We start from the raw sequence: 23,983 nt of genomic DNA on the forward strand, positions 1-23,983 counted from the left end.
GATTTTCCGTTAATTTAATCTTTGAGGGTTAGTTCAATGTATTTGCATCCAGTTTCTGATTTTCCGACAATTATTTTTTTTATGTTAGTTTGATGTATTTGCATCCAAGTTTTGATTTTCCGTTAATTATTCTTTGAGGTTAGTTTAATGCAGTTGTATCTATATTCCAATTTTCTATTAATTACTTTTTAAGATTAATTTAATGCTTGCATTTGCATTCAATTTCCGATTTTCCATTAAATATTATTTGAAGTTAGTTCGATGCATTTCCATCCAGTTTTCGATTCCCCATTAATTGTTTTTTGACGTTAGTTTCATTCAGTATTTTATATTTTTTAAAATATTTGTCATTGTTGTTTTGCCGTTATTATTTTTTTTTCATTTTATATTATATATTTTGTGATGTTAGTTTTTGTATAATTGTTTTTAACTATGTTTTGAGGCCGTGTTAAGGATATATTCGAAATAAGTCGGTGCTTTATCATAGATACTGAAATTGTATGATTTGTAATAGGGAATTAGTTTATACAAATCACCTATTTTTAGCAATTTTTTTATTTAATCAAATATATAAGAATTGAAACACTAAAAGTGTTTGATTCGTAATAGGAAATTACCTTTTACAAATCACCTATTTTTTAGCAATTTTTTTTTATTTGATCAAATATATAAGAATTGGAAATACACTCAAACTCTTCAAAGAGGTTCCATGTACATGAGATTGTAAGCTATTAGAAAAGACTATCTTTCATATTATAGTACCACATAGGTGAGAGAAAAAACTAACTCTCATATTAGAGTGCCACATAGGAGAGAGAAAATCCTCCATGAGAGGTCTCTGCTTTAGTATATAGATAGTAGATATAGATAGATAGATATAGATAGATGTTGTACACAATAGTTTTGCCCAATGATGACCCGATCGTACCCAAGATCCGCGAGAGCTGCTTCGGCGAAGAACCCGCCCTTCACATGGTACGTATATTTATTAAATTCTTCTAATTCCATTGTATTGTTCTATGAATCCTATGGTTTAGATAAATTATTGAACGAATTTACTAATGTTGTAACCAGGACAAGTAGAGTTATTTTCTTTGTTTGCCGTGCTTGCTTACTATAATATTCTTTCTCAATTATGCAGGTGTTATTAGCTTGTGTACTGGGAAGTTCCCATCTTACGCTTTGCATGCACCTCTCTTGAGAAGCTTGCATGCTTGCCGACCTTGCAGTGAGAGGGCAAACATTTGTCAAGGTTGCCTTGTCGATCTCGAGTATGAGACCCAATTAAGGTAGAATCGGTTGTGGCTGTTGTTGACCATGTCCCTCAAAACAGTAAGGATCACTCGGACGACAGCGTATGTTGATTATTTCTTTAACCTTTTTGTAGTGGTAGGATTCGCGACTACGAAGATTGCTGGTCGATGGACCGACGCAAGCTGCTATAACGGAACGCAGGAGTAGAAGATAGCTGGGAATTTTGGGTTAGGGAGGTGGCGTGTCTGCTGGCTCGAGGTAGGATAAGAAAGGGAAGGCGGGAAGCACCGGATGTAGGCCGCTGGCTCTGCGAAAAAGTGATTGGGGGACGTCTTGGAGCATGTGGGAACAGGCGGTCAAAGTCCAAGAGGAGGCAACTTAACGAGCAGAACGCGGGGCACAACAAACATGGCCATGAGAACCCTAGGAGGAGACAGATGGGCTAAGATGAACCCGAAGGATTACGTGAGATCAACGGATGGAAAGGGAAAGAGGGACGATATAAAGAGGAACAGTGAGGAAAAAAAAAGGGGAGGAAAAAGAAAAGGAAAAGGGGAGGGGGAGAGTGTGAGGACATGGAAGGTTAGAAGGTGTGTACCGAGCATTTACATTTGGCGCCGTCTGTGGGGACGAGAGAGAGTTGAACAGTAGGGGGTATGGCAACGAAAGCAAAGAGAGGTGTGGGACGACCGAGGAAAGTGTCGACCAGAGAGGAGGTGGCTGAATCGGTAGGAGATGATGGGGAGAGCGGGGTGGAAAGGCGGCATCGCATCGTCTTGGAGAAACGAGACAACTGAGAGAGGAAGTAGCGAGGTTGAAGGAGGAGAACGAGGAGTTATGAGAGAGGGAGACCGTCGAGGAATCAGAAAAGGTGATGTCAGAAACGGTGAGAGAGGAAGAAGGGAGACCTAATGTGGTGGAGAATGGGGTGCCGGGGCTCACTAAGGAACAGGTGAAGGAGATGATTGCTAACGATCTGAAAGCAAGCTGGGAGCAAGCAAAAGGTACGTCGGGACGGCCGAACCGAGTGTAGTGGCGGGATTGAATCATAACCCGTTGGCGGACCGAGATTTGGAAGGCGGACGTCCCAAAGCGGTTCAACCAGCCTAGGTTTGAGAGGTACGACGGGACGGGAGACCCAGTCGGACCACATCCACCACTTTCGGCAGCAAATGCCGCTGTGGCAGGAACCCAGGTACGACGGATTGCGGTGCATGATGTTCCCAGCAAGCTTGAAGGGAGGGGCCTCAGACTGGTATTATAGATTGCCCGAGAAGAGCATACACAACTTTCTGGAGATGGAGCAAGCCTTCGTGGACCACTTCATACACCAAAAAAGGAGGGTGGTGGACATAGCGGCCCTGTTTAATGTGCGACAGAGGACCGCGGAGTCAGTGAGGGAATTCTTATGCAGATTTAAAATTTGAAACTTTAAAGGTGGAGAACTTGGACGAGAGGACTGCGGTGATCGCCTTTGATAGGGCTGGTCGGGGAGCGAGTGTGCGAATCGTGGCTAAGAACGAGATCACGTCATTACAAGACTTGTACCCGAGGGTAGAGAAGTATATACGGTATGAAGACACATTGCAGAAAGAGACGAGGAAGACAGGGAAAGCCGTGCTGGCTTTGGATCGAAGCAAGGACCGCGGAAGGTATGAGTCATCAGGTAGGGAGAGCGGTGGACGCTGGGGCATTGCACGGCCTGAAAAGAGTGGAGTCGAAGGCCGGAGAGAATATAGAGAACGGAAGCCGTATCGGGAAGTGGATCCGATACCCGTGGACAGGCCGTTGGAGGAACTGTTACCGCTGATCCAAGATATAAAAGGCTACGAAGGACCGCGGAGCAAGCCCAACGAAATACCGGGCAAACCGTATTGTGCATATCATCAGATACAGAATCATGAAACGAATGAATGTTACGCCCTCAAGTGGATGGTACAGAAGATGATTGGGAGAGGGATGCTTAAGGAGTTTATTAAGGGGAAAGAGAAAGCGGGCGGGCGGACGAAGCCCGGGCGATTCAGGTACAACAAATGTCATATTTAGTGGGGAAATCTGGAGCCACAATGCCCACCGGGATCGGATACGGCGGACAGCTAGCATCCAGCAAGTTAATGAGGAGGCAAGGTATTCGCGGCCCGTCCTATGGCCCGCGAACAGCAAAGGAAGCATCGTGGTTTTCTGATTAACCGACTTGAAAGGGTGGATGTCCCACATGAGGATCTTATTTGGTGATCACGGTGGCCATGGGAAATTACATGGTGAAAAGGGTCTTGATTGATCTGCGGCGGTCGCGGTGGATTTGTTGTTCGTGGGGAACGATGGAAGAGATGAAGATAGGCAGGAAACAATCGAGGCCATCCGGACTAATTTATGCGGGTTCAATGGGAGCATGACCGAACCATCGGGGAACTCCTATTACCCAGTAATAACGGACCCGTGGCGGTGTTCTCGCGGTTCAAGGTTGTGGCCGCGAACTCACAAGATAACGCCATCCTCGGTGGCGGTGGATCCATCAAATGAAAGCGGTACCATCCACCTATTACCGGTGATCAGATTTCCCACCGACGGGGATGCATGAAGTCCGCGGAGACCAAGTGGCTGACCGCGGAATAGCCATCGGGGAACAATGAAAAGGATGATTCGGGGACGAGGGGAGACCGCAACCAAAGAAAAGACAGGCATAGCAATTACTGATCGCCTCGGTAGAAAGAGGAGGCGGAGGCGGTGGAAACAAAAACGCTGGATGAGATCGAATCAGTAAATATAGGAACCGGGGAAGAGGAAAGGGTCACATCGGTAGGGTCGAATTTGTCGAAAGAGTGGAAAGATAAGTTGGTGCGGTTCCTCTCGAGGAGAATAAGGGCGTCTTTGCTTGGACAATCGAAGAAATCCGCGGGGTTGGACACCGAGTTTGCTTTGTCACCGATTACACATGAGGGAGGGCGCCAGGCGGTGAAACAAAAGACGCTTGATGTTAGGCGAGATATGCGGAGGAGATTCGCGATGAGGTCGCGAGGTTAAAAAGAGCAGGCATAATTCGGGAAGTCGAGTTCTCAGACTGGCTATCCAACATAGTCGCGGTACCAAAGAAGAATGGGAAGGTCCGCATGTGTGTAGACTTTACGGACGTCAATTCTGAGTGCCCCAAGGACAGTTATCCGATGCCGCGAGTGGATGAGCTAGTAGATCGGACGGCAGGGTTCAAAATTTTCTCCTCTATGGACGCCTCGATGGGGTACAACCAAGTCCCAATGTATGGACCAGATCAAGAGAAGACATCGTTTGTGGTGGAGGGGGGAACATATTGCTACGAGGATGCCATTTGGTTTGAAGAATGCGGGGCTACGTTCCGGCCGACCGGGGAGAAGATGTTTGCAAGCAAAATCGCGGGAAGGGTATTGAGGTATACATCGGCGACATGGTAAAGAAAAGCATGTCGGAAGAGGAGCATATAGAGGATTGAAAGAGGCGTTTGGCATATTGCGGTCACATAATTTGAAGCTGAAATCGAGAAGTGCACTTTCGGGTCACCACCGGAAATTTCGGGTTATATTGTGACCCACCGAGGAATAGAAGCTAATCGAAAGCAGATCCGAGCACTAATAGAGATGCCGTCACCCGGGGCGTTAAGGAAGTACAAAAGGCGGGGACGGTCGCGCCTTAAATCGATTCATATCAAGTCGTCGACAAATGCAGGCGGCACATGTAAGGAGGTTGTTGAGAAGGGCGCCAGATTTTGTGTGGGCGGCCGAGTGTGAAGAGGCTTTTCAAGAATTGAAGAGGTACACAGGGCCGGCGCCTTTGCTATCGCGACGAACCGGGGAGAAGTTATACCTATATCTGGGAGTGTCCGAATATCGCGGTAAGCTTCGGTCCTCGTTCGAAAGTGGCGGACAAAGGTCGAAAACCGGTGTACTTATAGAGCAAAAACTTCTTTGGATGCGGAAACACGATCTGACAAAGTGGAAAAGTATGCCTTGGTACGATATTTCGACGACTGAAGTTGAAACCGTACTTTGAGGCACATTCGGTGGTGGTGGTGACAAATCTGCCTCTCAGCGGGGCTCACGGGGCGGAGAAATCTGGAAGAATGGTCAAATGGGCGGTAATGTTGAGTTCCTATGGAATACAATATCAAGTGAGAACCGAGAAAAAAGGCTCAGGCGGTAGCGGAGTTTCTAGCGGATTTCCCGCGAAGAGACCCACTTGGGGGAAGAGATGCTCATGGAGCCCGAACTGGAAGGAGAGCGGATGGGGACGGATCCACGGGATAAAAGGAATGGATGGAGAGTGTTAGCGGACGGGTCGCCAGAAATGACGCGGCAACGGAATAGGCGTGGTGTTGGTTACCCACGACAACGACCGAATCGAAGTTGTCCATGAGGCTCGGGTTCCACGGCTACTAATAATGAGTCGGAGTATGAAGCCGTGATCGCGGGGTTAGAGATGGCCGAGGGAATTAGGGGTCGGCCGAAGTTAAGCGTCTATTCAGATTCCAACCTAGTGATATGTCGGTGAATGGTGGGTTCGTCGCTAGGTGTGCTTTCGGATGGCGAAGTACTTGGAAGTGGTGCACCGCAAAGGCGGCCGAAGTTCGAAAAATCAGATTTCAACATTTGGGCCGGGGAGAATAGGCATGCGGACGCGCTTGCCTATGTCGCGCCGCAATGCCCGGAGCAGGAGAGGACCTTAAGAATCAAGAAACTAGGGAGATCGAGCATTGAAAAGAAAGTCGAGGTATATCAAGCTGCAGAGGGGGAAAGGGGATGGATGAGCCCTATCAAACGTTTCTTGGAGGGAGGAGAGGTGGTAGATGAGAAGGAACGAAGGAGAATGGAGCAAACGGCGCGCCGGTATGTTCTGATAGAGGGAGAGATGTACCGAAAAAGAACCCGATGGACCACTACTAAGATGCCTGGGACCAAGTTTAGCACAAGAAGTGCTGGCGGAGCTTCATGCCGGGGACTGTGGGAGCCATTCGGCGGGAAGAACAACGGCACACCGACTGTTGACGCAGGGGTACTTCTGGCCTCATATGAAGAGAGACGCGGTGGAATTTGCCAAGAAATGTGGGAAATGTCAGCGGTTTGCTCAGCTAATATTTGCACCGGCAGAACCATTGCATAACGTGTCCAGTCCGTGGCCATTTGCCATGTGGGCCATGGATATAGTGGGTCCGCTCCCAATGGCGAAGGGGAAGAGAAGGTTCATGCTGGCGGCGACGGATTATTTTACTAAGTGGGTGGAGGCCGTGGCCTTGCAGCAAGTCAAGGAAGAGCAGGTGATCAAATTCTTATGGGAAAACATTATCCAGAGATTTGGGTTTGCCACACACCATCATCGCGGACAACGGAACGCAGTTCCGCGGGGTCAAAGGTGAGGACTTCTTTGCGCACGTATAATGTGAAGCAGGGATTCTCAGCCCCGTACAACCCGGAGGGGAATGGCCAGGCCGAGTCTTCGAACAAGACGATCATGAACAACCTTAAAAGAAAGCGGGAAACCGCAAGGGAGCATGGGCTGATGAACTAAGTAGGGTGCTATGGGCATACCGCACTACACCGCGGACGATTACAAAGGAGACGCCTTTCGTTGGCATATGGTATCGAGGCTGTGATTTCCCGAAATGATGGCAACCACCACACGCACAAAGGCGGTGGGCGATTGAATCTGGGGCATATTGGCTCGCGACCTGAACTTAGCGAGGAGAAGCGGGACACTGCACGCATTAGGCTAGAGGAATACCACCGACACCTGCAGAGACAGTATGGCAAGCGACTGCGGCCAAGCGGATTCCAGAGTGGCGATTGGGTTCTCAGGCGGAGGTCACGCAAGCACTAAAAGGCAAACGAAGGAAAGTTGGGACCCAATTGGGAAGGGCCGTGCTTTAGTGGTGGGTGTTGGAGGAGCGGAACATACCGATCGCAGACCGAGGATGGGAAGCAGATAGAGAGGCCTTGGAATATAAGAATGTTGAAAAAATTTCATATCTGAATGTAAGACCAGTCCGGACAAGGGGCGTGGGCTGTTTGTACATATATAATACAACAGCACTTTTGAGAAGTTAACAAATGACCGAATCAACTTAGGGGCAAGGCAATGCCCCAGCCGGCTTGCCGGTCATGGAGAGCGGGGGGAGAGATCCCTTCGCGGACGTGATGTCCGAATCAAACTTAGAGGCGAGGCAATGCCCCAGCCGACCTGACGGTCACAGAGGGCGGGGGGGAGATCCCTTCGCGGACATGAGGTCCAAATCAACTTAGGGGCAAGACAATGCCCCAGCCGGCCCCCCGCCGGTCACCGAGGGGGGAGATCCCTTCGCGGACATGAGGTCCAAATCAAACTGGGAGGCGAGGCAATGCCCCCGGCCGACCGGCGGTCACGCGAGAGCGGGGAGATCCGCCAGCGGACATGAGATCCGAATCAACTTCGGGGCAAGGCAATGCGCCCCCCGGCTTGCCGGTCCGCGAGAGCGGGGAGAGATCCCTTCCCGGACGTGATGTCCGAATCAAACTTAGAGGCGAGGCAATGCCCTAGCCGACCTGACGGTCACAGAGAGCGGGGGGGAGATCCCTTCGCGGACATGAGGTCCAAATCAAACTCTCGGGCGAGGCTATGCCCCGGCCGCCCGACAGGCCGTGGAGAGAGCGGGGGGGAGTTAGAATTGAATATGCACAAGGTCAGAGACGGCAAACATTGGAGTTAAACATGACATGTGAAAACAGGGCTCCTCCAATAGGAGGCCCACAAGGTCAACAAAATTACAATTCTTAGCGAAACTCCTTGCATAAGGAGGGATTACAAGTTTAAGCAAAGCTCCTTAAATTAGGAGGGAATTTAACAGTGTTCAAAAGCATCAAGGGCGCCGCAGCTAAAACATACAAAACCAGATACCAACACAAACAAAGCAAGTTCAATTTCACGGAGAAGCTAAACAGGCATCCGAGGTGGTATCGCCTAAGTCACCAACAGGGGTCTCTTCAGTAGAGACATCATCAGCATCTCCAACGGAAAAGGCAGCAGCCTCGGCAGGGGCTTCATCCACAGCTTCCCGGGTTTCTTCTGGATCTTCAACAACATCCCCAACGCCAGCCGACCCTTCCGGTCTGGTTTCAACCGCGGTAACCATCTCCCCCACGGTGCCCATCTCCTCATCAACGGGGATCGGCGGCACCTCAGGCAGGAGGCGGCCTTCCTTGAGAAGCCTTGAATGCTCCTCTTGGATCTTTTGGGCCACTCTCTTATCCGCCAAGGACCGATAATGGGCCTGGAGGGTAGCCATATCTGCCTTGTGCTGATCTAGAAGGACCGCGGTATCTCGTTGATGCTGCTGCAGGAGAGAGGTGCGTTGCTGGCTCAGGCGCTCATTGACCGAGTCCATATAATCCTGATGGTTGTTCTCTGCAATTCTCAATTCATCCTGAGCCCGAGATTTTGCCAAGTCGGCGGCGTCTAACTCTTGATGGAGCCGTGCACAAGTAGCTCTCAGACCGTCAGGACCGCTGACCTCTCTCTCCAAGGAATCTACCTTGACCGGGCGCTGAAACGAACCGCGCGGATCATATACGACATGTCCATGCTTACCTAAAAATACGGATGAGACAAAGGCGTTAAAAAAAAGAGAGGAACAGTAGCGGAGAGAGGGGGAAGTACCTTCTCCCAGTTTGTATACAGAGAAGTGCGGTGATGTTCAAAGGTACCAGCATCAGCGTAAGCGCGGTCCTTTGGCAGGTGGGAGCCATAGAAGATGGAAGAGGCCACCGCGGGGTTCTCAAGAGCCGAATCTTCAACATTGACTCGGCGGTGGCGTACCTTGAAAACCGGGACAAAGTCGGCGGGAGTGGCAACCTCTTTGCCTGGACGCTGGGTGATAGAAGGGGGAGCATCTTCTTCTGTCACACGGGCGGCGGGGATGGGGTCTTCCGGCTCTACTGTCCTCTGACGCTTGGCCGGCGGCCCGTCAATAGGAGTGGCCGCGGGGATAGGGGGAGAGACCTCAATTACTTCGTCCTCATCACTATCAAACAGCTTCATCTGGGAGAGATCCATGTTCGCGGGAGGGGACTGTGGAGGGGTGAATTGATCTTCCCAAGTGGAGATGGGCGGTAGGAAGGAAGCGATTCGAGTGCGAAGTCCGAGGGGAGCAAGAGATGACGGGCGTGGGCGTGGAGCGAGAGCTTCGAATAGGTCGGGGGCGGTCTTTGGTGAGAGCGGGAACGGTTTTGTGGGAAGGTGAGGCTTTAGGTCTACGTTCCTTGAGGAGGCTGACGGTAAAAAAGGCAGAAAAAGCCCAGGAATTCGCGGAGTTGAGGAACTTCCAACAAAGGGGTACCGATAGAGGGTTAACGTTCAGCGTTCAGCAAAGGCGATACCAAGATCGCGGAGTCGGTCGAAAATGGGGGGCGAGGTAGCGAGTATACCGGGATTTGGAATCGGACCGCCAACCTGAAAAGAAACATAAACAAGAAACCAAGGTTAGCTAAGCGGATCAAAAGGCGAGAGAAGAAGGGCGAGGATGAAACTCACCACTAGATTGGAAAGCGAGGTGATTGAGTGTTACTCCTGCCGGGAGGGCTGCGGAGCAAGAAGTCACCGGACACATCTGATTGGGTAGTGGTGCCACTTGTTTATCCGAGGTGGTGACACGGAGCAAGAAAGTTTTTCTTTTGGGCGGACCACGGAAGGATTTGGTATCCTATACCCACATCCTTGGTACTTTTCTTTAGAAAATATTGGGAGATAAGGTCGCGGCAAGTTATCTGAGGGTCGCCGGTCCTGTTGTAGTAGTTCGCGGCATACAGGATCCTCCAGAAGTTGCCGATGCCTTGGCATGGAGGGATGTTGAAATGATTGCACACTTCCACATCGAGCGGTGAGGGAGTCGCGAGCCGGCGACGATCCGACTTCCATTGTGACAACTAAGCACCCGGGCCGCGGAGGCACTAAGTGGGGATAGTGGGTGACGGATGGCACGTGTTCTATCAAAATGCCGGCGGGAATGCCATAGGCAGCCCTAATCGCCTTTAGGTTAGGCCTGCGATATCTGGAAGGCGGCAGTAAAGGGGCAAGGAAACGGCCGGAAGTAGAGGGGGCCGTCATGGCAGCCACTGGAGGTGGAGAAGCCACCTCAGTAGATCTAGAGGGTGAGGAGTCGGCGGAGGAAGAGGAGGAGGGGGACTCGGAGGCCGACGCCGCCATCGAGAGGAAGATGAACAGATTAGAAGAGAAAAACGATGCTAACAGTTGTAAGGTAAGTATGACAAGTAGGGATAGAAGCAAACAAAGAGGATAAAATGATAAGAGTAATAAGAGTAATAAGAGCAATAAAAGACCAACCTTGAACTGAGTCCAGCGACGCCAAAATCCGACCGGAACCAAGCCAAGGAGAGTGAAGTCAGGGGAGAAAGCGCAGGGAAGTTGGAAAAGGGAGGAGAAAGCAAGACAGAGAAGGCTAAAGGAAGAAAATGGGGGAAAGAATGAAAGCGGGAGTTTAAATAGAGCGAGGGTAAAATGGTAACTGCCGAGGTGCGGAAACCGAAGGGACTATAGGGGAACCGCTGGGAGCTTGACACGTGGGGTGCAGAACACGAGGAGGCACAGAAGCGGCGCACGCAATGAGTGACCTGTGACGCGTGCAAACCCCTAGGGAAGACCAAACAAATCCAAATAAAGAAAAGTGGTACAAGGTTCTCGCCCCGCCTATCATAGAGGCCATGAAACCGAAAGGGGCATCTGTAGTGGTAGGATTAGCGACTACGAAGATTCTTTGGTCGATGGACCGGCGCAAGCCGCTATAACGGAACGCAGGAGTAGAAGATAGCTGGGAATTTTGGGTTAGGGAGGTGGCGCGTGTCTGCTGGCTCGAGGTAGGATAAGAAAGGGAAAGGCGGGAAGCACCGGATGTAGGCAGCGGCTCAAAAAAAAGTGATTGGGACGTACTGGAGCATGTGGGAACAGAGCGGTCAAAGTCCAAGAGGAGGCAACTTAACCGAACAGGAACGGGTGGCACAACAGCATGGCCGCAGAACCCTAGGAGACAGATGGGCTAAGATGAACCGAAGGATGACGTGAGATCAACGGATGGAAAGGGAAAGAGGGACAGTATAAAGAGGAACAGTGAGGAAAAGAAAAGGGGGAGGAAAAAAGAAAAGGAAAAGGGAGAGGGGGGAGAGTGTGAGGACATGGAAGGTTAGAAGGTGTACTGAGAGCATTTACACTTTTATTGTTTTTCCAATTATATTTTTAATCCTTCTTGTTAGTTTAACTTAAATTTAATATGACTAGATAATTTGAATCGTAACTTACATTTATTCCTTAAAGTATGAGGTTCAATATATCTTCGAAAATGCTAGTACAAGTAAATTTTTTCCATGTATTACCTGTTTAGTAAGCCTTATATAATCCCACACATCATTGCATGAATTGTTTCTATTGCTTTTTCGGCTTGAATACTTGTTTTAGAAACCTTTATGGGAAGGGTTCGAAGGACATAGAAATTCGATACCTGAACAGACTTATAATCGTTAGTTCACATTTAGATTTGGCCTTGTTTTTCGTTAATATTATTTGAACACTTGCACAAAAAGTCAAAGTATTCGGCAATTTATAACCTTGCAAGTCAAAGTACACGATTACCTTGAAAATGAACGGTTCACCACACTTCGATTTGTTGACCATATATTTTATTGGGGGTAGAAATTTCTGATTTTTTTTTTTTTTTTTTGTGAAAATGTTTAAAGTAGTTAGGAGATCGTATTTACAAATTTACAAAAATATAGCACAACTTAAAATTTAGAAATGACCGAAAGATCGTTACTTTGTTTGTGTCAAATTTATATATATCCCTAGAACCCCTTCCCTTTACATATATTCACTGATACCGGGTTTGCGAATTACTGCTCATGAAAGGAAGGCGGGCACCTCTTTCTTAGGTTTTCCATTGTTGTCCACTCTTTCATTCTAGTGTAACGTTTGAGTGCTTGCAACATAGGAAGTTTTGTTTTCTGTCTTTCCATTTGTTGGGATTACATCTAAATTTGTGATGTTTGCTGTATGAAGCAGTCCATCTCCATTTGTTTATAATTGCTTTACCCGAATGTAGACTGTCTGTTCTTCTGTGCTAAAATGATACTGCTTAGGTTATGGAAATATGGAATGGTGTTTGTTTCATTTTTTTGGGTGCGCGTGTGTGGGGGCATTATATCCACATAAAGATTTTAATAGAATTGAGTCATTTTCAGTAGGCCTTGGATCATAAAATTTTGAAGGGAACCTTTGAAGTACCTGAGAAAGTGAGAATTCATTATAGTTTTTCCTTCAATTATTTTGTCTTCTGCTTCCTTGTTCATAACAGTATATGATGAAATCTATTATCTATATACTAAAGCAGAGACCTTTAAAGGAGGATTTTCTCTCTCCTATGTGGCACTATAATATGAGAGTTAGCTTTTTTTTTATCTTCTGTGGCACTCTAATATGAAAGATCTTTGAAGAGTTTGAGTGTATTTCTAATTCTTATATTTGGAGAGTTTGAGTATATTTCCAATTCTTATATATTTGATCAAATAAAAAAAAATTACTAAAAAAATAGGTGATTTGTAGAAATATGAATCAAACACTTTTAGTGTTCCAATTCTTATATATTTGATCAAATAAAAAAAAATTGCTAAAAAATAGGTGATTAGTAAAAACTAATTTATATTTGATCAAATAAAAAAAATTACTAAAAAATAGGTGATTTGTAGAAACTAATTTCCTATTACAAATCATACAATTTTAGTATCTATGATAAAACACCGACTTATTTCGAATATATCCTTAACATGGCTTCAAAATATAGTTAAAAATAATTATACAAAATATATAATAGAAAATGAAAAAAAAAATAACGGCAAAGCAATAATGACAAATATTTTAAAATATATATAATATTGAATGAAATTAACGACAAAAAACAATTAATGGGAACGGAAAACTGGATGCAAATACATCGAACTAACCTCAAATAATATTTAACGGGAAATCGGAAACTGGATGCAAATGCAAGCATTAAACTAATCTTAAAAAGTAATTAATAGAAAATCAGAATATGGATACAACTGCATTAAACTAATCTCAAAGAATAATTAACAGAAAATCAAAACTTGGATACCAATACATCAAACTAACATTAAAAAATAATTGTCGGAAAATCAGAAACTGGATGTAAATGCATTGAGCTAACCCTCAAAGATTAAATTAACGGGAAATCGAAAACTAGAAGCAACTGTATTGAACTAACCTCAAAGAAAAATTAATTATAAATTGGGAACATAATACAAATGCATGGAACTAATCTTAAAAAATAATTAACGGAAAATCGAAAACCGGATGCAACTGCATTGAACTAATCTCAAAAAATATACTGGATGCAAAACCACAAGAAATAATTAACGGGAAATCGGAAACTAGATGCAAACTCATTGAACTAACCTCAAACAATAATTAACGGGAAATCGGAAACTAGATGCAAATGCAACTTTATCAAATAATAAACACGAAATCGAAAACTTGATGCAAATACATCAAACTAATCTCATGAGAATAATTAATGTGAAATCAAAACCGGATGCAAATGCATTGAACCCGACCTAAAAAACAATTAATAGAAAATTGGGAATTTGATGCAAATGTATTGAACTAACCGGAAAGAATAATTAACGATCAATCAAAACTGGATGCAAACTGCATTAAACTGATCTCAAAAAATAAATAATGGGAATTGGAAATTGGATGCAACTGCATTGAACTAACCTCAAAATATAAATAACGAAAAATCAGAAACTAGATGCAAATGCATTAAACTAACCTCAAAACATAGTTGGGTTATATGTTGTGGGAATGTCTCGATAAGTATGGTTTGGCATTTAAAATGATGTTTATCTTATCTCTTTCCGTATGATTGGGAACTCCTTGCTATTCAAGTAGCTTCAATATATATGAACTTCGCCTTATTAGGCAATCTCACAAAAATTCAATCAAACTTCTATTATTAAACAAAAAAATGAAGTTGAAGAATTTTATCAAAGGTGAGTTATTTTTTTTTAATGGAGAGTGTGGTTTTCACGTTATAAGAAATTTGGTTGAGTGATCAATATAATATTAATATATAATAGTTATGCATATTTGCAAATATTTTTTAGAATAATTAATATAACAACACCCGTTCGTAGATAATCTTTGAAGATTCCACATAGTGAGTCATGCATAATTTAAAGAATAATTAACGAGAAATCGGAAACTAGATAATCTTCGATGATCCCACATAGTAAATTAAGTATAATTTACTTTTTATGTCATGTTTTCAATGACACTACAGATGGATTAGTAGAAGTTGGTATTACATACCACATTGGATAATTATAAGGAAATTGGAAACTAGATTCAAATACATAACTGAGCTCAAGGAGTAATTAATGGGAAATCATAACCTTTATTCAAATTGCATTAAACTAATGACAGAGAGTAACTAACGGATAATTAGAAATTGAATGCAAATCCTTGAAAAATATTTATTGGAAAATCGGAAATGGTATGCAAATACATCAAACAAACCTCAAATAATAATTAATGGGAAACCGGAAACTGAATGCGAATGCATTGAACTTAACTCAAAAAATAATTAACATAAAATCAAAAACCGAATGCAACTGCATTGAACTAACCTCATAAAATAATTGGTGGGAAATTGGAAACTAAATGCAAATGCATTGAAATAACCTCAAAGAATAGTTAACGGAAAATCAAAAACTTGATATAATTATATCGAACTAACCTCAAAGCATAAATAATCAAAAACTAGATGCAGATGTATTGAACTAACCTTAAAGAGTTATTAACAGGAAATAGGAAACTGGATCCAAATGCAATGAACTAATCTCAAAGACTAATTAATGAAACATTAAAAAATGGATGAAACTACACTGAACTAACCTAAATTAATAATTAACGGAAAATTATAAATTTGATGTAACTGCATTGAACTAACCTCAAAAAATAATTAACCGGAAATCAAAAACTTGATGCAAATGCATTGAACTAACCTCAAATAACAATTAACATAAAATCTAAAATTATATGCAACTGCATTGAACTAACTTCAAAGAATAATTAACGGAAAACTAAAAACTGGATGCAACTGCATTAAACTAAAATCAGATATTAACTAACGGGAAATCAAAAATTGGATGCAAATGCATTGAAATAACATAAAAAAATGGTTAACTAGAAATCGGAAGTCGGATGTAACTGCATCGCACTGACCTCAAGGCATAAATATCCACTTTTTTAGCCTTCTCATATGAGTAATTACAAGTAATTATGAACCCAAAACGAAAATGAGTTTATAAAAATAGACTCTTACATGTATGCAAACTGTATAGAAATTGTAAACTATCGAACTAACCTAGAAAAACAATTAATGGGAAATCAGAAACTGGATGCAAATATATTGAACTAATCTCAAAGAGTAATTAACGGAAGATTGGAACCTGGATGCAAATGCAATGAACTAATCTCAAAGACTAATTAACGAAACATCAAAAACTGGATGCAACTGTACGTACTGAACTAACTTTAATGAATAACTAACGGGAAATCATAAAGTGGATGTAATTGCACTGTACTAACCTCAAATAATAATTAACGGAAAATCGAAAACTTGATGCAACTGCATTGTACTAACTTCAAAGAATAATTAATGAGAAATTAGAAGCGGGATGCAACATACTATATTAAACTAACCTCAAAGAATAATTAATGGAAAATCATAAACTTGGTGCAAATGCATTGAACTAATAACCCTAAAACATATTTGTATTTTTTATGTAGGGGAATAAATGTCTCGACAAATATAATTTTGCATTTTAAGTATTGTTTATTATAATTCTTTTTATTGTGATTGGGAATACCTTGCTATTCAAGTATCTTCAATATTATCTTCGCCGCATTGGGCATTCTCACAAAACTTCAATTATTAAACCTAACAATAATAAAAAAAATCGATTAGTTTTATCAAGATTTGGTGCTTCCTTTTTATAGAGAGTGGTGCAAGAAATTTAAATGAGTAATTAATATAATTTTCATATCTCATAACTATGCATAGTTGCTAATATTTTTTAGAATAATTTAATATAACGGCACCCGTTCGTAGGACACGTTCATATGATAAATCTTTTCAAGTGGGAGTAGTGTATTATTTGAGGATATGGAAACAATCAATCTGTTTTAGTGATTTGTACACATTAGTACGTAAGCCGAACGGTGATGATTTACCGCTAAATCACCATAAATCTAATAAAACTATTATAAAAGCTAGATCGAGTTTAAAATAATTTTATTTGAAAATTACAGATTAATATTCTAAACCACAAAGTGAATAGACTATCTCAATTTGATCCCTTAGTTTCCAAGTACTTATGCACCATAATTGCTGTTCATTAATGTATTTCGGTTTATTTTCAATAAAAATATATTCTGATTCAAAAATTTGCCGCTAAATCACCATAAATCTAAGAAAACTATTATACAAGCTAGATCGAGTTTAATATAATTCTATTTGAAAATTATGGATTAATATCCTAAACCACAAAGTGAAAAGGCTATCTCAATTTGATCCCTTAGTTTCCATATACTTATACATCATAATCGCTGCTCATTAACGTATTTCGGTTTATTTTTAATAAAAATATATTATGATTTGAAAATTTGCCGCTAAATGACCATAAATATAATAAAACTATTATACAAGATAGATCGAGTTTAAGATAATTCTATTTGAAAATTACGGATTAATATCCTAAACCACAAAGTGATGAGGCTATCTCAATTTGATCTCTTAATTAGTTTTCAAGTACTTATGCACCATAATCGTTGGTCATTAATGTATTTCGGTTTATTTTCAATAAAAATATATTCTGATTCGAAAATGTGTGTGAGACATTTTGTAAAGCATTTTCAGCCCACAAAATATTTAATAGATCCCGGGCGTATGTCCGGGTCCAAAATCTAGTCTATATACTAAAGCAGAGACCTTTAAAGGAGGATTTTCTCTCTCCTATGTGTCACTCTAATATGAGAGTTAGCCTTTTCTCTATCCTGTGGCACTCTAATATGAAAGATAGTATTTTTTAATAGTCCCACGTACATGGAATCTCTTTGAAGAGTTTAAGTGTATTTATAATTCTTATATTTGGAGAGTTTGAGAGTATTTCCAATTCTTATATATTTGATCAAATAAAAAAAATTGCTAAAAAATTGGTGATTCGTAAAAGGTAATTTCCTATTACGAATCAAACACTTTTAGTGTTCCAATTCTTATATATTAGATCAAATAAAAAAAAAATTGCTAAAAAATAGGTGATTTGTATCAACTAATTCCCTATTACAAATCATACAGTTTTAGTGTCTATAATAAAGTACCGACTTATTTTGAATATATCCTTAAAACGGCCTCAAAATATAGTTAAAAACAATTATACAAAAAATAACATCACAAAATATATAATAGAAAATGAAAAAAATAAATAACGGTAAAGTAATAATGACAAATATTTTAAAATATGCATAATACTAAATGAAACTAACGTCAAAAAACAATTAATGAAAAACCGAAAACTGGATGCAAATGTATCGAATTAACCTCAAATAATATTTAACGGAAAATCGGAAACTGGATGCAAATGCAAGTATTATACTAATCTTAAAAAGTAATTAATAGAAAATCGAAATATAGATACAACTGCATTAAACTAACCTCAAAGAATAATTAACGAAAAATCAAAATGTGGATGCAAATACATCAAACTAGCATCAAAAAATAATTGTCGGAAAATCGGAAACTGGATGCAAATGCATTGAGCTAACCCTCAAAGATTAAATTAACGGAAAATCGGGAATTGGATGCGACTGCATTGAACTAACCTCAAAGAAAAATTATTTATAAATTGGAAACATAATGCAAATGCGTGGAACTAATGTTAAAAAATAATTAACGGGAAATCGGAAACCGGATACAACTGCACTGAACTAATCTAAAAAAATACACTAGATACAAAACCTCAATAAATAATTAACAAGAAATCGGAAACTGGTTGCAAATTCATTGAACTAACCTCAAACAATAATTAACGGGAAATCGAAAACTATATGCAAATGCAACTTTATCAAATAATAAACGAGAAATCTAAAACTGGATGCAAATGCATTAAACTAATCTCACATAATAATTAACGGAAAATCAGAAACAGGATGCAAATGCATTGAACTAACCTCGAAGAACAATTACCAAGAAATTGGAAATTGGATGCAAATGTATTGAACTACCGAAAAGAATAATTAACGAGAAATCATAAACTGGATGCAACTGCATTGAACTGATATCAAAAAATAAATAACGGGAATTGGAAATTAGATGCAACTACATTGAACTAACCTCAAAATATAAATAACGGAAAATCAGAAACTGGATGCAAATACATTGAACTAACCTCAAAACATAGTTGGGTTATATGTTGTGGGAATGTCTCGATAAGTATAGTTTTACACTTAAAATGGTGTTTATCTTATCTCTTTCCGTATGATTGGAAACTCCTTGCTATTCAAAGTAGTCCAATATATATGAACTTCGCCTTATTAGGCAATATCACAAAACTTCAATCAAACTTCTATTATTAAACAACAAAATGAAGTTGAAGAGTTTTATTAAAGGTGAGTTCATTTTTTTTTAATGGAGAGTGAGGTTTTCACGTTATAAGAAATCTGGTTGAGTGATTAATATAATGTTAATATATATAATAGTTCTGCATATTTGCAAATATTTTTCAGAATAATTAATATAACAACACCCGTTCGTAGATAATATTTGAAGATTCCACATAGTGAGCCATGCATAATTTAAAGAATAATTAGTGAGAAATTGGGAACTGGATAATCTTCGATGATCTCACATAGTAAATTAAGCATAATTTACTTTTTATGTCATGTTTGTAATGACACTACAGATGAATCAGTAGAAATTGGTATTACACACCATACTGGATAATTATAATGAAATCAGAAATTGGATTCAAATACATAACTGAGCTCAAAGAGTGATTAACGGGAAATCGGAAACTTTATACAAATTGCATTAAACTAACGACAAAGAATAATTAACGGGAAATTAGGAATTGGATGCAAATCATTGAAAAATATTTAACGGAAAATCGGAAACGGTATGCAAATACATCAAACAAATCTCAAATAATAATTAATGGGAAACCGGAAACTGGATGCAAATGTATTGAACTTTACTCAAAAAATAATTAACATAAAATAAAAAACCGAATGCAACTACATTGAACTAACCTCATAGAATAATTGGTGGGAAATCGAAAATTAAATGCAAATGCATTGAAAAACCTCAAAGAATAGTTAGCGGGAAATCAGAAACTAGATGCAGATGTATTGAACTAACTTTAAAGAGTTATTAATGGGAAATCGAAAACTGGATCCAAATGCAATGAACTAATCTCAAAAACTCATTAACGAAACATTGAAAAATGGATGAAATTGCACTAAACTAACCTAAATTAATAATTAACGGGAAAATATAAATTTGATGTAACTGCATTGAACTAACCTAAAAAAATAATTAACGGTAAATCAGAAACTTGATGCAAATGCATTGAACTAACCTCAGAGAACAATTAACATAAAATCGGAAGTTGGATGCAACTGCATTGAACTAACCTCAAAGAATAATTAACGGAAAACCAAAAACTGGATGCAACTGCATTAAACTAAAATCAGAGATTAAGTAGTGGGAAATCAGAAATTGGATGCAAATGCATTGAAATAACTTAAAAAAATAGTTAACTAGAAATCGGAAGTCGGATGTAACTACATCGCATTGACCTCGATCAAAGCATAAATGTCAACTTTTTTAGCCTTCTCACATGAGTAATTACGAATAATTAGGAACCAAAAACGAAAGTGAGTTTATAAAAACAGACTCTTACATGTATACAAATTGTATAATAATTGTAAACTATCGAACTAACCAACAATTAATGGGAAATCAGAAACTGGATGCAGATGTATTAAACTAACCTCAAAAAGTAATTAACGGGTGATTGAAATCTGGATGCAAATGCTATGAACTAATCTCAAAGACTAATTAACGAAACATCTAAAACTGGATGCAACTGTACTGAATTAACCTTAATGAATAACTAACGGGAAATCATAAAGTGGATGCAATTGCACTGAACTAACTTCAAATAATAATTAATGGGAAATTAGAAACTTGATGCAACTGCATTGAACTAATCTCAAAGAATAATTAATGAGAAATTCGAAACTGGATGCAACGTACTACATTAAACTAACCTCAAATAATAATTAATGGAAAATCAGAAACTTGATGCAAATACATTGAACTAATAACCCTAAAACATATTTGTATTATATGTAAGGGGAATAAATGTCTCAACAAATATAGTTTTGTATTTTAAGTAGTGTTTATTATAATTCTTTTATTGTGATTGGGAATGCCTTGCTATTCAAGTAACTTCAATATTATCTTTGCTACATTAGGTATTCTCACAAAACTTCAATCAAACTTCTATTATTAAACCTAACAATAAAAAGAAGTCGATGAGTTTTATCAAGTTTTGGTGCTTCTTTTTTATAGAGAGTGGTGCAAGAAATTTAAATGAGTAATTATTATAATTTTCATATCTCATAGCTATGTATAGTTGCTAATATTTTTTAGAATAATTTAATATAATGACACCCGTTTGTAGGACACGTTCATGTGATAATCTTTTTAAGTGAGAGTAGTGTATTCTTTGAGGATATGGAAACAATCAATCTGTTTTAGTGATTTGTACACATTAGTAAGCCGAACGGTGATGATTTACCGCTAAATCACTATAAATCTAATAAAATTATTATACAAGCTAGATCGAGTTTAAGATAATTTGAAAATTATGGATTAATATTATAAACCACAAAGTGAAGAGGCTATCTCAATTTGATCCCTTAGTTTTCAAGTACTTATGCACCATAATTGTTGCTGATTAACGTATTTCGGTTTATTTTCAATAAAAATATATTCTTATTCAAAAATTTGCCGCTAAATCACCATAAATCTAAGAAAACTATTATACAAGCTAGATCGAGTTTAAGATAATTCTATTTGAAAATTATGGATTAATATCCTAAACAACAAAGTGAATAGGCTATCTCAATTTGATCTCTTAGTTTCCAAGTACTTATGCACCATAATCGTTGTTCATTAACATATTTCGGTTTATTTTCAATAAAAATATATTCTGATTCGAAAATTTGCTGCTAAATCACCATAAATCTAAGAAAACTATTATATAAGCTAGATCGAGTTTAAGATAATTCTATTTGAAAATTATGAATTAATATCCTAAACCACAAAGTGAAGATGCTATCTCAATTTGATCCCTTAGTTTCCAAGTTCTTATATACCATAATCATTGGTCATTGACTGTCTGTTCTTCTGTGCTAAAATGATACTGCTTAGGTTATGGAAATATGGAATGGTGTTTGTTTCATTTTTTTGGGTGCGCGTGTGTGGGGGCATTATATCCACATAAAGATTTTAATAGAATTGAGTCATTTTCAGTAGGCCTTGGATCATAAAATTTTGAAGGGAACCTTTGAAGTACCTGAGAAAGTGAGAATTCATTATAGTTTTTCCTTCAATTATTTTGTCTTCTGCTTCCTTGTTCATAACAGTATATGATGAAACAATCTCTGAAAGCGCAACTCTTAATGGTTAATTTCTGATATGACCTTTTGTTCATGTGAATTGTATGCTTCATTTAGTCCTTTGTGTGGATCTTCAGTATCTCTCTTCTTTTTCTTATACTTATTTTGTCCTTTTTTTTGTTACAGGAAAAATCTGGTATTGACGATGGAGATCCTCGGATATCGCCGTATCTGGAGTTAGTGGTGAAGAAGATACCCGTATCGGGATGTGAAAGGAAGTTTGTAGAGTCACCTCTTGTCAAACGCCGTCCTTTTGATGAAAGTATGAGAAATGTGATAAGTACAGTGTGGCTGCTTTGAAGATGACTCTCGGGGCTCCCTCTTTTCCTTGTTTTTATAGACTCCTCCAAAGCCAGTTATATGTGATACTTAATAGGAGATATTAGCTGACTTTCCTTATTATATAATACTGATTAAAATCAGTTTGTATGCACTGTTTTTCTGCAGTACCAAATGCAACTTTCAATTATATTTGACTGCAGTTTCTCTCATCAAGTAATCTGTGATACGATGCCTACCTACAGCAAGAGTTTCCTCCCTAGCTTTTTTCTTCTCTACCTAGCTAATCTGCTGCCCGTGTTCCATGTACCATGGTATTTACATTTGATTACGGACTTGACTCTTAACACCTGAGACAAGTTTATGCCCCATCCCGTCAGTTTATATGCCCCTCCTGGCCTCCTGGCTCCTGTTTGTCTTTCATGGATAATTATATTATCTTAACTACTTTAAAATTTTCTGCTCCCACCTATAAGTACTGCAATAGTACTATAATATTTTTTTATGTGCGACTCTTGGTCTATTTTTTATGACTATTTTGTTCCTAATTTTTTTAATTTAATAATTGTTGTGCCCCTCTATTGATCATTAAATTTCAGTGATTTTAAATGCATGTGTTTAACCCAAAGGTGTATAGCACCTGCATCAGACTAGTATAAAATAAGAGTCCAAATTTGTGGCGCACGGTTGTTAACACTCTTTGTTATTGACCCACGCGTCATTCCTAATTTCACCACAAAATCTATCCAAAATAAATAAATATTCTCAAACAATCATTTGATTTAACCACCCGTCTGGATTTGAAGCCTGATCTTAACCCAATTTTGCAAAACAATCCGCCACATAATTGCCTTCATGATAAGTCGAATGAATACCTCTAAAGCACGGACGCACCTATCAATGGGCTGTCCTTCCTGGCAAGGGGTCGGATCTCTCCACTTCCCTTTTCCCTTCTTCTTCTTTAAACTCTCTTCTCCACCTAGAGCTACGGATTTAATTAGTTTACCACACTCTAAACCCTACCATTCGGCCTCTCCACAACCCAAAACTCTTTGATTCAACTACTAATTGGAAGTGATGAAGAAGAAAAAAAGAAGAAAGCTTCCTCCGGACCGACGTGTCAAGAGAGTTTATATCAACCAACATTGGTCAACATGGTCCGGACGTGGGATTTTGACCCAAAAAATAAAAAATAAATCAAAATAATATTAAAAACTCAAGTTTTTTCAATTTTTGTTTTGTTAAGACTTATGATATGTTTTTAAAATTTGATTAGGAAATATTAAACTTGTTTTTCAAAGCCATGGTTATTTATCTTTAATAGTTTTGAATTTATGAATGTTGATACATTTTAATTTAGTTTAGTTTTAATGTTTAATTTATATAAAATAAAATTATAAATATTAATTAACTATGAAGAGTGACCAAGAGAAAAGGATGGGGTTTCCAATGTGGTCGGTGTCCGGTGGTCCTACTTTTTTGAGATATAATCGAGACCATATATTTTGCGTTGGTTTGTCGTTTTTTTAATTCGAGTTTTCTTTTCGCGTCCGTTAATTGTTTCCATGCAACATAGATGAATACTAAAAGAAAGATTCGATGTGAACGTATAGATAAGAGGAAC

The 23,983-nt window shown here is 39.7% G+C and overlaps 1 long non-coding RNA gene across 1 annotated transcript; it reads left to right on the forward strand.

The window, feature by feature from the left end:
- Positions 1–1,158: 1,158 nt before the first annotated feature.
- Positions 1,159–22,603, forward strand: LOC147523076 (uncharacterized). Its single transcript, XR_015195913.1, has 2 exons — positions 1,159–1,355; positions 22,207–22,603. It is a non-coding gene; the product is annotated as an uncharacterized LOC147523076 (long non-coding RNA).
- The last annotated feature ends 1,380 nt before the right edge of the window (positions 22,604–23,983 follow it).

The sequence above is a fragment of the Coptis chinensis genome, chromosome 1, assembly GCF_015680905.1.
Source record: "Coptis chinensis isolate HL-2020 chromosome 1, ASM1568090v1, whole genome shotgun sequence".
In the NCBI taxonomy this organism is placed as follows: Eukaryota; Viridiplantae; Streptophyta; class Magnoliopsida; order Ranunculales; family Ranunculaceae; genus Coptis; species Coptis chinensis.